We start from the raw sequence: 12,824 nt of genomic DNA, 5'->3' as shown, positions 1-12,824 counted from the left end.
GCTGCAACGGGTGTCTCACGGTAGCAAGGTAGCACACTTGAACACCAACACGAGCACACCCAGATGCTATCGTAGGCAATAACAAACAGGTGAGGATAGAGCTGGGCAAGGTTAGCACAGGGACATGTTGGTGTGTAAGAATGGCATGCATGAGTACAACACTGACGATAAAGTGTGAGGTGAGATACTTGTCACATAGCACTCAATGCAGGTTAAAGACACAGCCTGGTCTCATAGACTAGACCCAACATAACATAAATCTGGGACACTAAAATTTGTGTGATAAATTACGTTTGGTATGGTTACATAACACACAAGGTTACTTAAGGCAAAGCCAAAAGTAGGGTGGTTGGTTCGGGATGGATGGCAAGGCATGTAATGTAAATGTCTTGCAACCCAAAGGTTGCGTGTTCAAATCTCATCATGGATAACTTTGGCATTTTAGCTAATTAGAAACTTTGCAATTACTTACTACTTAGCATGTTAGCTAACCCGAACTGTAACCTTAACCATTTGACCTAACTCCTAACCCTAACCTTACCCCCTAGTTTAGCTAACGTTAGCCAACTAGCTACCTAGCCATAACAAATTGGAACATATCATACTTTTAGCAAATTTGTAACATATCGTACAAATTTAAATTTGTAACATATCGTACAAATTTCAATTAGTAACATATTGTACAAATTGCAATTCATAAATATCATATGAATTGTAATTCATAACATATCATACAAAATAGATGATGGACCTCCACAAATTAATGACATACCATACGTAACATATCATACTAATGGGAGTGTCCCAGATTTACATTTACTACAGTACGTTACGTCTACCTTCTGAATCCAGGTTGAAAGACAACAGTGAGTTTACTTATCGATCAGCATCATGAATCACTCAGAGGGCATTCATTCCAGCATGCCATCCAAAACATGAGCCATCCAGAACAAGGCCATACTTAGCTTCAATGAAATGAGAAACACATTGTGTTCTTTTGAACAACTCACACACAACCCAAATGAGATTTATTGAATATTTATTTAAACGTAGAGAGGCTATTTAAACCAAGAAATGATCATAAAAACAATTAAAGCACAAATTTGTGCCTAATATCACGTGTTACATCAACAGACTATTCTAAAGAGGGGATATTCCCATGTAAAACATGTTAGTGAACGTTTCATGAAATATGTATGGTCTGTTCTATTACACAAAATGGAGGGAATGACCCCTGAGTGGGTTTATAGTTTTGGTATTTGGCACAGCAAGATAGCCACCCACTTTCAAGCTGATCCCGCACTGCAACATTATTGGGGGTCAGGGTTGGGACACAGTTTGTGTGGTCCAAGGCAACTAAAAATGACCTGAATCTAAGTAAAGCAGGCCTATGTTTATAAAAGATAAGACCTTAGAATGTGTTTAAACTGATTTGTAGATCCAGACATTCCATTAAATCACTGCACACATGATAGAGCACACTGAAACACTGGACCAAGCAGTGCTTTATCCGTTTTTGTGGGGCTACGTAAGCTCAACACTTTTGTGGCTCTAAATAGCATCAGGGGGAAATTGGTCCTTGACCATTAATTCTGACAAGATTAGCCTACATAGGGGAAGTGAAAATGTATTGTAGTAATTTATCAAATGTTGCCTTCATGGCAAAACTAAAATAATGTAGCAAATACCTGTTCGCATTGGAGCGTGCGCGCATGCAGCGTACATTCCCTAGTCTTTGTATCATCATGATGGAGCAAAACTTGCAGTCGAACAACCTATCGGGAGTTTAGGTTTTGGTAATCTGTGCTCTGCGTCTATCCAATCACAGATGTCTGTCTGTCTGCTCTGTAGTCTCGCGCGACACTAACAGAAGTCATGGCTGCCGTACGGAGCAGCAAACTTCTACACAAGTGTGTTGCATCTCCAACGTGGAAAGACTCTGCATCAGTCATCTTCTTACACGGCTCAGGTGTTTACATTTTGCAATGCTCTCTATGTTTAGTGACATTTATTCAACAGTAACTACGCTGAACTAGCCTCATAATAACTGGGAGTTTTAGTAGGTTACCTACCTATAGCCTAGCCTGTAGCAAAGCCAGAGTACATTCAAATGAGATACTGATAGCTTTTGTACTGTGATGGACAGACAGGGCTGTCTTTGAACTTCATAACTCTACAAACGATGTGGCTTCAACGCAACTCTGAGTTATGATATGGCCTACTGTGGCAAATTAATACGGTAGATAACAGTAGCTACGTAGATAAATTCAATTGAGTGGTCAGAATTGGGAAATGTTATTCTACGGATACTTAATGTTTGGCCTTGATCACGAGAAAAAAACAGAATGCTATGTTTTTATCTGATATCTCCCAGATAAAATGAATGTTAAATAAAAAAATCTATCAAATATTTAAAAACAAATATTATAGTAAAATCCTTTTCTTCGAAAAAAAATGTGAGCAACTCAACAACAAAAAATATAATTGTGGCATCACCAATATTATTCAAAATACGGTTTATGCCAACAACAGTCAGCAACATGTGAAAGGGATGTTAGTGACACCATTATTCTGCTCTGTAAGCCTAGTGACTGGTGAGTCAGTTATATTGGCTAACTGTTCACTTCTGCCATGCAGGAGCCACTGGACAGTGAGTGCGAGCATGGGTCAAAGAGGTTTCGTTACCAGACCTGGCTTTCCCCCCACATCAGAGTGGTATATCCCACAGCCCTAGCCAGGTAAATGCCCTATACAGTCCTGCAGTCAAGCTGCTGAAACCCCTCAACACGGGTGGGTATAATTTGTGGAACGTTCCAACAGGAATCTGTTCCAAAAACTTTGTAGATAAGGTTGCCAACAAACAACGTATACAAAGTTGTATAGTGGCAGAATAAGATACAGGGTAGGGAGCGGGCTATTTCATTACGTTTTTCAAAATGTCTGTCCTCACTCTGGTAGCCTAAACATTAAGAATACATGGTGAGTTGATGGCTATTCGGCAGCTACTTAACTAGGTGAATTGATCATGCTACTTTGTATGCTTTGTTTGTTGGCAACCTTGTACTTTACAAAGTTTTTGAAACAGGTCCCTGTTGCAACATTCCACAAATTATACCCACCCCCTCAACACACAGACAAAGCCCTTCGACTGTCATCTTTAAAATAACTTAACTAACCCAGACAAGTAGAACATCTGGGCATGTATTCATAAAGCATCTCAGAGTTGATCTAGGATCAGTTTAGCCTTTTAGATAATAATGATTACGATTATATATCCTAGATCAGCAATGCTACACTGATGCTTTATGAATATGGGCCCTGAACAGCAATTTAAATAGGCTACATAGCCTAATACCCTTTTCACACTACCGTGCCGAGATGAATGGACCATGTGAGTAGACCATTTCCATGCCAGTGTGGGGGTCAGCACGATATTGTGGAAAGCGGTAAATCTTCTCATCTTCCCAGTTGACCCTCACTGCCCCAACCTTTCCTTGTTACATAACCAAACTTTGAATCTTGTTCTGTTTTCTGTTGACCCCTCAGGCCATACACACCCATGCGGGGGGTTCTGTCCAATGTGTGGTTTGACCGCTACAAAATCTCACGGGACTGTCTGGAGCACTTGGAGTCTATAGACGCCATTGGCCAACTCCCTGGGAGCGGGCATACAGGCGGAGGTCAGGGCAGGAGTACCTAAACACAGGATGATCATAGGTACTGTGTCTCTCACACTCACACACACACACACACACACACACACTACTTCTGCTGCTACTAGAGCTGTCTTACTTAGCCTGTTTTATTTCCCTGTCTCTTTCTGGCAGTATGTCAGATTTGGCTGTATGCTTTCTCCCTCACTCGTTGCCTTCATCATGACATCCTAACTCCATGACCCCCCTGAATGTGTCTGTTATGCACCCCTCCACTTGCCCATTTGCTTGATCTCGCTCTCCACACATATCACTCTCTCTCTCTCTCTCTCGGCCTTGGTGTTCTCAACTCCCTCTGTCATGATATAAAATGAAGAATGCAAGTTATCAGGTTTCTTTATCCTTTTATACGCTGCCAATTATGAACCGTAAAAGTATTTCCGGAGTGATTCTCAGGTTCTGCAAATCCTTTTCCCCAAATATTTTGGTTATCAGGTTCGCGTGTAAATAACAATGACATAAAACCGCTCAGATCAAGTGCCATAAACACTATTTTAGAACCTAGGTAAGAGTTCCCACGGGAAATATGTGTGGGGGGGGGCATCGCAACGTTTTATGTCTTTGTAAGAGAACGAATGATAGCCGTCCATGAAAGGGGAAACCGATGGGAACAGTGGGAAAAGGGTTAACCTACAAGCCCTGAAATATATACATTTACAGAAATAGTTGTGAGTAGAAAAAAAGTTTGTGTGAAAGGCCCAGTGTGGAACGCCAGAAAAGCCCCTGAACTCTACTCCCAGAGAAAGTGATTTGAAAAACACATGTTCCTGAGAGACTGCTGAAATATTATCTTTCTAAATCATAACATTTTGTCATTAACTATAAATACCCATTGGAGTCACTCGGCATACTGGAGAAACGAAGTGGTCTGTACCCAGAGTCCACTTGCAGGGCTGACGGACTGACAAGCGCCAGATCTTTCCGTGGAAAAAAAGTTTTTCAAGGAAAATCCACTGCCGCAGGCTTTTGGGTTTATGTTTTTCACTCTTTAAGAAAAGCACAGATTTGCTGGGAAATCTCAGGAAAGAGAAGCTATCACCACAGTCGGGATTTCACACATATAGGCTCGCACACACACCGAAAACACACAGCAGCACTGTACCAAACAGCACCACGGAGGGGTTTAAGAAAGAAGGAGACATTAGAATGTGAATGTATGATTGAGGTTTGTTATCGTGGATTGGAATGAGAAATTGAGAGTGTACCAGAAAGACGGTCTCAAAGTACACACTCTTAGAAAAAAAGGTTATTCAGCTGTCCCCATAGGAGAAGGCTCGGCCTGGTCCCAAAATTGTTCTACCTAGTACCAGAAAGGCTTCTACAAAAGGTTATCCTATGGGGACAGCTAAAGAACCCTTTTATGTTCTAGATAACAATTTTTTTTCAACGAGTGTAGCCGGTGAAGTAAAGAAGGAAACCGAGAATCTCATGGATAAATGTTTTATTCATTGGGCAAAGCGTGTGAACTCCCCCTTCCCCTCATATCTCCGTTCTTCCCTTCCCCCTCTGACAGGATGATGGGTACTTGCACACTTTCCCAGATGTACGCTGTGTGCCCAGATGTACCCAGATGTGTGAGATTAAGGACGGGCTCGTGAACGGATGCCGACTCCTGAGGAGCGAAGAAGCTGATGATGTGGAACTAAGGAATGTTTTTTCTTTTCTTTCGCAGTCAAAGGCAGAGTATTTTCCACTTCGGACCGCTTAAACTGCCAGGATGGCTTAAGCTACTGTTACTCATACATAATAATAAATGAATATATTTATTATGTCGCTACATTATATTATTCCCAATATGCACCGTTGAAAAATGTGATCTTCCCGTGAAAAGCACTTGGGATACAATATTCGATACACATTTTCAGTGAATACCTGCAGAAAGAGACCTAATGGACCCAGTACAATGACATGTTCTGTTTTGTCTTGTTCCTCGTCCAAAGGGGGTTTCTCTATGGGCGGAGCTATGGCCCTCCACCTAGTGTGCCGTTATCACCGTGGCGTAGCAGGAGTCTTTGCTCTGTCCAGCTTTCTCAACAAGGATTGTAATATATCAGGTAAGGGAGGCTCTCACTGGGCATAATGTCCTGTCCAGACAATATTCTAAATCTTAACTAGAGCGCCAGAAATCTACAACTATCTAGTAAACTGTCCTTTGAACGACAGACAGTGGTAGAGAAATATTGGTATATTGAAATACAGTGTCCCAATTCAAAGATGCTCCATGTCAGTCCCAAGACCTTGCATTTATCTGGAGTTGGCTGCACTTGGTTCTGACAGCGGTATTGGACCTATAGTGTGTGCTAGTAAGCAGTCTAGAAGTATCTGACTGACTCTTCTCCCCCTGCTAGGCTGTGGAGGAGAGGGCAGGGGCGGGGAGCCCCCTCCCAGAGCTGTTCCAGGGCCATGGGACAGGAGACGAGTTGGTGTTCCATAAGTGGGGAGGAGAAACTACGGCAGTGCTGAAGAAGGCTGGGATGACGACCACCTTCCACTCGTTCCAAGGTCTCCAGCACCAGCTCTTCCAGCCAGAGATTGAGCTACTGCGCTCCTGGATCCTCACCAAGCTGCTCCCGGATCCTCACCAAGCTGCTCCCGGACAGTCTAGATGCTAGTGGGCAGTGACCAGTCAGCCCCACACCACTAAACAGACACATTAACCATATGTTATTAACACGTTAATAACACGTTCACACTATTGAGCTGATTTAAACTGAGCCAAACCAAACTGTACTGCGCTGGCCTGGTAGAGCATTGCCCATAGTTTCTGGAACAAAGCTGGAAAAGCGAGCCAACACGGTTTGGTCGGTATTATAGTGCGAAAAGGATATTAACGTGCTGAGTGGGCTGTGGACCACCTCCTCACAACCTCTTGGACATAATACCGTTTTTTAAAAATTAAGTGTCAATAAAAAAAAATGTTTTTGCTTGGATACTGTCCGTTGTGCTTGCGTAGTGTACTCAACAGCTGTGTAGTTCCCTTCAAAAGAGAACATGTGATAGTTGAGTGTGCTTATAACCACTCCCTCTGCACTAGTACAGTGTCCACTCTTAACACTTCAGCCTCGTCTGTCTGTCTATGATAGGATATGGGAGCATGCTCTGCCTCCACCCCTATAGTCTATAACTAACACTGGAGTCAGATTAGTATCGTTTCTGTAGAGAGAACAGGAATTGTTAGGTCAATCTTGTGCTCGCTCGTTTTTTTTTATACACCATTATCGTTTTGTGCTGGGAAATGTGTTGAACATGTGTGGGGACGGAGGGAGCTATTCTGTTTGCTCAGTAGTTCTGCTCCGTAGAACGCATCGCTTCATTGATGGTTAGTGGGAGGAAGCGGTTAGCTATTCCTCCCTTCTTCCGCCCAGCAGCCTCTCTCTCAGCGTTGTGCTTAAGGTAGTCCGGATGTTGGGCTGCCTTCACTAGTATAGGGCTGCAGGCCAGGGTAAAAACACAGGAATATCATGAGTGAGCAGTAGTAACACTTAGGTGCCAAACATAATGAGAGTTATGGAAATTATTAACGTTTCTTGTATAGCCCTGGCTATAAATTAAACAACTGTCAACATCAGCAGTCACCTTTTGGAAAAGTTATTGATAAGCATATTTCAGCTTGTTGCACAGCTGTGTATTTCCTCACTGACTAATAGTCTGTACTCATCACTGCCACATATGAGAGCCAATTTGAAAACAAACACACTCACATTCCTTCACCCCTCCACTTACTGTATGCGCTAAGAGGCCACTTAAGATGGGAGTTAGAGGAAGTGAGATAAGAGTTTTGATAGGAGGAGATGATATTGGTCATTGGATGTCATTAAATAAGACATTAGTAGTAGCAGCTGCAAAGAACATAGTATGTGTGTGGGAGACATAAGTTGATTCTGATTCCGATATATAACGATTGTTTTTGGAGGAAGAATGAAAAAGGTACGTTGAATTATGATTTTTGAAATTGTAACCACAAACTTTTAAAATTAACATTATTTGAATTACTTTTATTATATATTTGTGGTTTACCTGATATAGGCTATAACAAATCAGCAACTTCTTAGACATGAATAAGGAATTAAAAATGATAGCTGCTCAGTTGAACCAGCTACACAATGTAACATGGTCCCCCAACACACACGAACACCAAACCAAAATGTATCTCACTGCAAAAGAAAATCCCAGTTTATTACTTCACATCCGTGCATGCTTTCATTCCAACATATAAACTGTATGTCCAAAATGCGTTGACAGTGTTGGCAGCTGTTTTTACAGTAGCAATAAGGCTATTTAAATTCAGTTGGAAGTTGTCCTCGACACCATCCACCATTTAGGAAGCGTTCACCTCCAGCATCTGTTTCATCAACGTGTGTTGTACTCAAATCAAATTTTATTTGTCACATGCGCCGATTACAACAGTGAAATGCTTAACTTACAAGCCCTTAACCAACGATGCTTTAAGAAGTTAAGAAAATAATAATAAGTGTTAAGTAACAAATAGATAAGTAGAAAATAGAAAATAAAAGTAACAAATAATTCAACAGCAGCAGTAAAATAACAAGCGAGGCTATATACAGGGGGTAACGGTACAGAGTCAATGTGTGGGGGCACCGGTTAGTCGAGGTAATTTAGGTAATATGTACGTGTAGTAGAGAACTCAACACTGATCAAAGTCTCTGTGCTCCCACTATACTCTCTCCACTCTCTAATCACCCAACAAATCATGTGCAAAGTGTATTCGTCAGTCATGCTCTCTCCCCCTCTTTCTAGCTCTAGGTTTCTATTCTTTCTCTGTCTCGCTCTCTCCTTCCACTGGAGAGAATGGAAACGTGAGTATCAGGTGAACTCGGATTAGGCAACAATGTTGAGATCATTCTTAGTGGTTTGGCTGGGATGGGAGGCTGAGAAAGGGAGAAGAGAATGGGGAGGTGGAAGATTGGGGTGCGCTCAGGGCCTCAGCCCATGTCGAGGGGAAGGGAGAGAAAGAAGAGAGGAGAGGTGCGGCCAAAGCAAACAGACTGAGCTATGAATTTTTCTCTGGCCCTGATCGCTGATTACTTCCAGCTATGTGTGAAAGAATGCTACTGTTGAGCGGCCAGCAGTTCTCATCCCCTACACCAACTGGCACACTCCCCCTCTCTTGTATGCCTCCTTAGCCATCACTCCTTACTTGCTCCCTCCCTCCACGACCCCGCACTTTCTCTCTTTTTCTACCTCTCTTCCCCTGGCCCATGAGAGGCCGGGCTGTAGCCTATTGCCATCCAAGTTTTTTATGATATAATGGCGGGAATAGATGTAGGTAATGGAGGCCATGAGCGGTCTACTCTCTTGGTGAAATGAGGTGAAGAAACAAGTGTTTGTCGATGACTAAAAATGCTGAATTTTGAAACGAGGATATAGCCTTCACCTTAACAACCCTCTTACACTGTAGAGTCCTCTCAACACTCCTTTTCAAATACCCTACTTTTCACCACTAATTTGCGTATGATATGCCACTACAATTGTATGACTATAACTCCTGTCACTGTTTCTGAGGATACTAAAATTCTATCGGATCGTAATGACATATCCACCCTAACTTGTAACTTGCCCCATAACCCTTAGCCGTCCTCACTCCTCTCTCACTCGCTTATCTAATTTATCCCTTCTCTTCTCCACCTTCCCTTCCCTTCCCTTTGCTTTCTTGTTCTATATTTTCCTGAGGTATTCCCCCTTCCTCTCCTCCCCTGCTCCTCCTCTAAAGTGCGTCCCCTGTCGGCTCAGATGATAATCTGCTTCACGGTGCATGTGTCAGGGGGAAGGAATGCTAATCTGGAAGAGTTGTGGACTGCGAAGTCGGGACTTTTTTGGCTGCCAGTTTCCACTGCGCACTACTTTCCATGTGGACCTGCTCCAGAGTGGCCAGGCTACAGCAGGAGGAATTCCCGGCCGAGGGAGCCGAGGTGTTGAAAGATTCCAGATCACTCATCTGGTCACGCCCCCCCCCCCCACCACCACCACCACCACCACTCAATCGGTCTATCGCAGCGCTGGACCATCCTTCGTTGATTTATAATTTGATACTGTGGATTCCAATCCAGTATTAAATTATTTGTGGACTAGGGATTAGATTATTGTTGTAGCGTCTAATATATTCTTCTAACATTTGTTTTGTACAGTGTGCCAAACAAATTAATTAGGAAATGTGAGAGCAAGTGTGCCAAAATCTGATTGTATACTCATTTAATTCCAAGATCACATTTATTGCAGGCTAGGATTTATAAATAGTCTGAATTCAAGAATAGGGTTTAACTTGAGTTAATGTTACTTTATAGAAAAACTGTTCCGACCAGCAAAAATAAGTTCTTAACCGGTTCGACCCCCAAAAAAGTGCTGGTTCCTTTCTGCTCCTTTTTTAACCTGTGAAATAAAGTTTTTTACATTCATCTCATTAAATTACTTCACCAATCAGTGTGGATAGAGCAGGCAAGCTAGTTGTTTACATACACAATGGACTGACAAGTATAGCCTACGCCGCAAGATGCGACTGAAATTTTGCAGAGGGTTGAGGAGGAGGCTTGAAGTGCTGGGCATCTTGTTATGACATGCAACATCTGAATTAGGTCCACAGAATTATCCTGCACCTAGGATGAGCGGCTTCTACGGAGAAAGGTTGAATGTCCTTTGAGCTAGCTAGCTAACAAGCTTATGTGTGCAGAGCGGCACTAGAATTAAAAACATGTCTTACCTTTTTGTAGTTAATAAATCCAACTTGAAACGTGATAACTAGGCCTATAGTATCCTTAACTATCATTGAAAAAGTTAATCCATTCTTCTCTAGCTAATAAAGAAACTCTCTCCCTATCTTCTGAATCATGCTTGTAACGTCAGTACAGTAGCCTATGCTTCGGAGGGGGAAGGGGCAGGTAGCCTAAACGCACACACACTGGTTAAGATTTTCAGCTTGCAGGCAGACACTGGAATACATTTCTGAGTGACAGAGTGAGGGCTTTGCATTGGGGCTTTGTTGCGTTTTTTTGTGTGGCTAGAAAAATGAATGAAACGTAAAATAATGTTATTAAACTGTTCCCATGATTTTAAAATAACGGTTCTGTTCCCGGAACAATATGGATCACTTTCGTTCCTGGTTCCATTTCTGTTCCTAGAAAAATATATATATTTTCCGTTTTTTGGTTCTGTTCCCTGTTCCAGTTCCAACCTTTATGGGAGCTCTTTACTCCAGAGCTAGTCCCATTGAGCTTTTTAGTTTCAAACCAGAGTTGTCTTTTTATTAGCCTTTATCATGTATTTAACTACACACACTATGGCTACTTGATGTCTTGCCCTGACCTCTCCCTTTAACCTTTGACCTTTCCTCTTTCTGTGCTTTGAATACATCCTCCGTGTCGTGAGACCACGGGCAGCACACGGCCACAGGGGAGCGAGGCAGGTCTCATGTAAAAAGTGTTCATAGCTTTAGCTCTCCTCTCTATGACCTGAGGACCCAATAGACAGAGGAGAGCTGTAGCCTCTGGACTTCCAGGAAGAGAGGCATTATGCTGTGTCTGTTCTCCCCCCAGAAGAACTGGACCTGGCTTTTACAAGAGGCTGGAGCTGGGCTCTGGACAGAGATGTCACTGGAGCTTCAGCCAGGGCCGATGGTGATCTCCCCACTCTGAGTTTAGTGCAGGTGATTTACACTGAGTATACCAAACATTAGGAACACCTTCCTAATATTCAGTTGGGGGCATGGACTCTACAGGGTGTCAAAAGCGTTTCCCAGGGATGCTGGCCCATCTTGACTCCAATGCACCTTTGTGTGGTGGACCATTCTTGATATACACGGGAAACTATTGAGCGTGAAAAACCCAGCAGCGTTGCAATTCTTTAAAAAATATATAATATGTTTATTGTTGACATTCGCTATAGTGTTGAATGGGATGTCAAATTTAGAGGACAAAACAAAACTTAACTCACATATACAAAATACAAATCCTATTAAGTGGTACATATTATAAGAAGACAGTATATAGTCATTACAAGCAGTGTAGTTAAAAAAAAATATTGAGTGGAGTACAGCACAGAGTAGCAGCAGATTATCAACTCAGTTATGAAGGGGGAATAGGCCATTTATCCAGTAGCTGCCATATTTAGTAAAAGACTGTTCTTCTATTGGAGGTATTGTATCGAATCTTTTCCATTTCATTACATACCCTAAATCCTGTAACCACATTTCAAAGGTAGGTAGTCTCCAATTTCCAAAATTGCAATATAAGCCTTTTGGCTAATAGAGTACAAAGAGAAACAGCCTTTCCGTCCTGTTTTTTCCCCATCAACTGTACCAAACAGAGCGATCAATTGGTCTGGGGCTAGAACTCTATCAAGGGCATGTAACTTAGGACATGTCCAAAATAAGTGTGTCAAAGTCCCCTCATCCTGATTGCACCTCTCACACAGTGGTGAGGTGTCTGGGAATATTTTATGCAGTTTAACCTTTGAGTAATGTAACCTGTGCATGACCTTAAACTGAACAAGGTTTTTATTTTTTATTTTATTTCACCTTTATTTAACCAGGTAGGCCAGTTGAGAACAAGTTCTCATTTACAACTGCGACCTAGCATTTGCTTTCCTAACTGACTGTGTGTATTAGTTCCTTGTTGTATCTGGTTGTATCTGGCTTTCACTGAACTGTGGTTTATATTCATGAGAGCTTCTACCCAGTCCTCATCTGAGATTTATGAACCAAGTTCCTGCTCCCAAGCCCTTTTAATAGTGTCTGTAGATACCTCTATGTGGGCCTGTAGCACATCATAAAGTCTAGAGACCGACCCTTTTGAATGGGGTTTGACAAGGATCAAGCTATCTAATGTACGATTCTTTGGATTAATGCCATACTGTGGGATATCTGTCCTTAAGAAATTCCTGATATGAAGGTAACCGAAAAAATGGGATGCTGGCATTTAAACTTACTCTGTCACTGTTGAAATGAAGCTAAATGACCATCAATGTATAAGTTATTTATTGTTGTGAGCCCCTTTTCCCTCCACACCGTATCATCCAATGCAGGGTGGAAAGCATGATTCAGGCAAATTGGTCTGTCAATGTATACATTGGGTATGTTAAGAAAATACCTAATCTGTTTCC

General features: G+C 42.1%; 1 pseudogene across 1 annotated transcript; it reads left to right on the top strand.

Annotated features, from left to right (window-relative positions):
* Positions 1–1,786: 1,786 nt before the first annotated feature.
* Positions 1,787–6,643, top strand: LOC110490133 (lysophospholipase-like protein 1; annotated as a pseudogene). The gene is made up of 5 exons (XR_016486686.1): positions 1,787–1,969; positions 2,638–2,738; positions 3,547–3,717; positions 5,654–5,767; positions 6,062–6,643. The product of XR_016486686.1 is annotated as a lysophospholipase-like protein 1 (transcript).
* Positions 6,644–12,824: the final 6,181 nt, after the last annotated feature.

Source organism: Oncorhynchus mykiss, chromosome 2, assembly GCF_057628025.1.
Source record: "Oncorhynchus mykiss isolate SJ-2025 chromosome 2, ASM5762802v1, whole genome shotgun sequence".
NCBI classification, from domain to species: Eukaryota; Metazoa; Chordata; class Actinopteri; order Salmoniformes; family Salmonidae; genus Oncorhynchus; species Oncorhynchus mykiss.
Note: the sequence above shows the minus strand (reverse complement) of the source record. Positions and strands in the feature narration are given on the sequence as shown.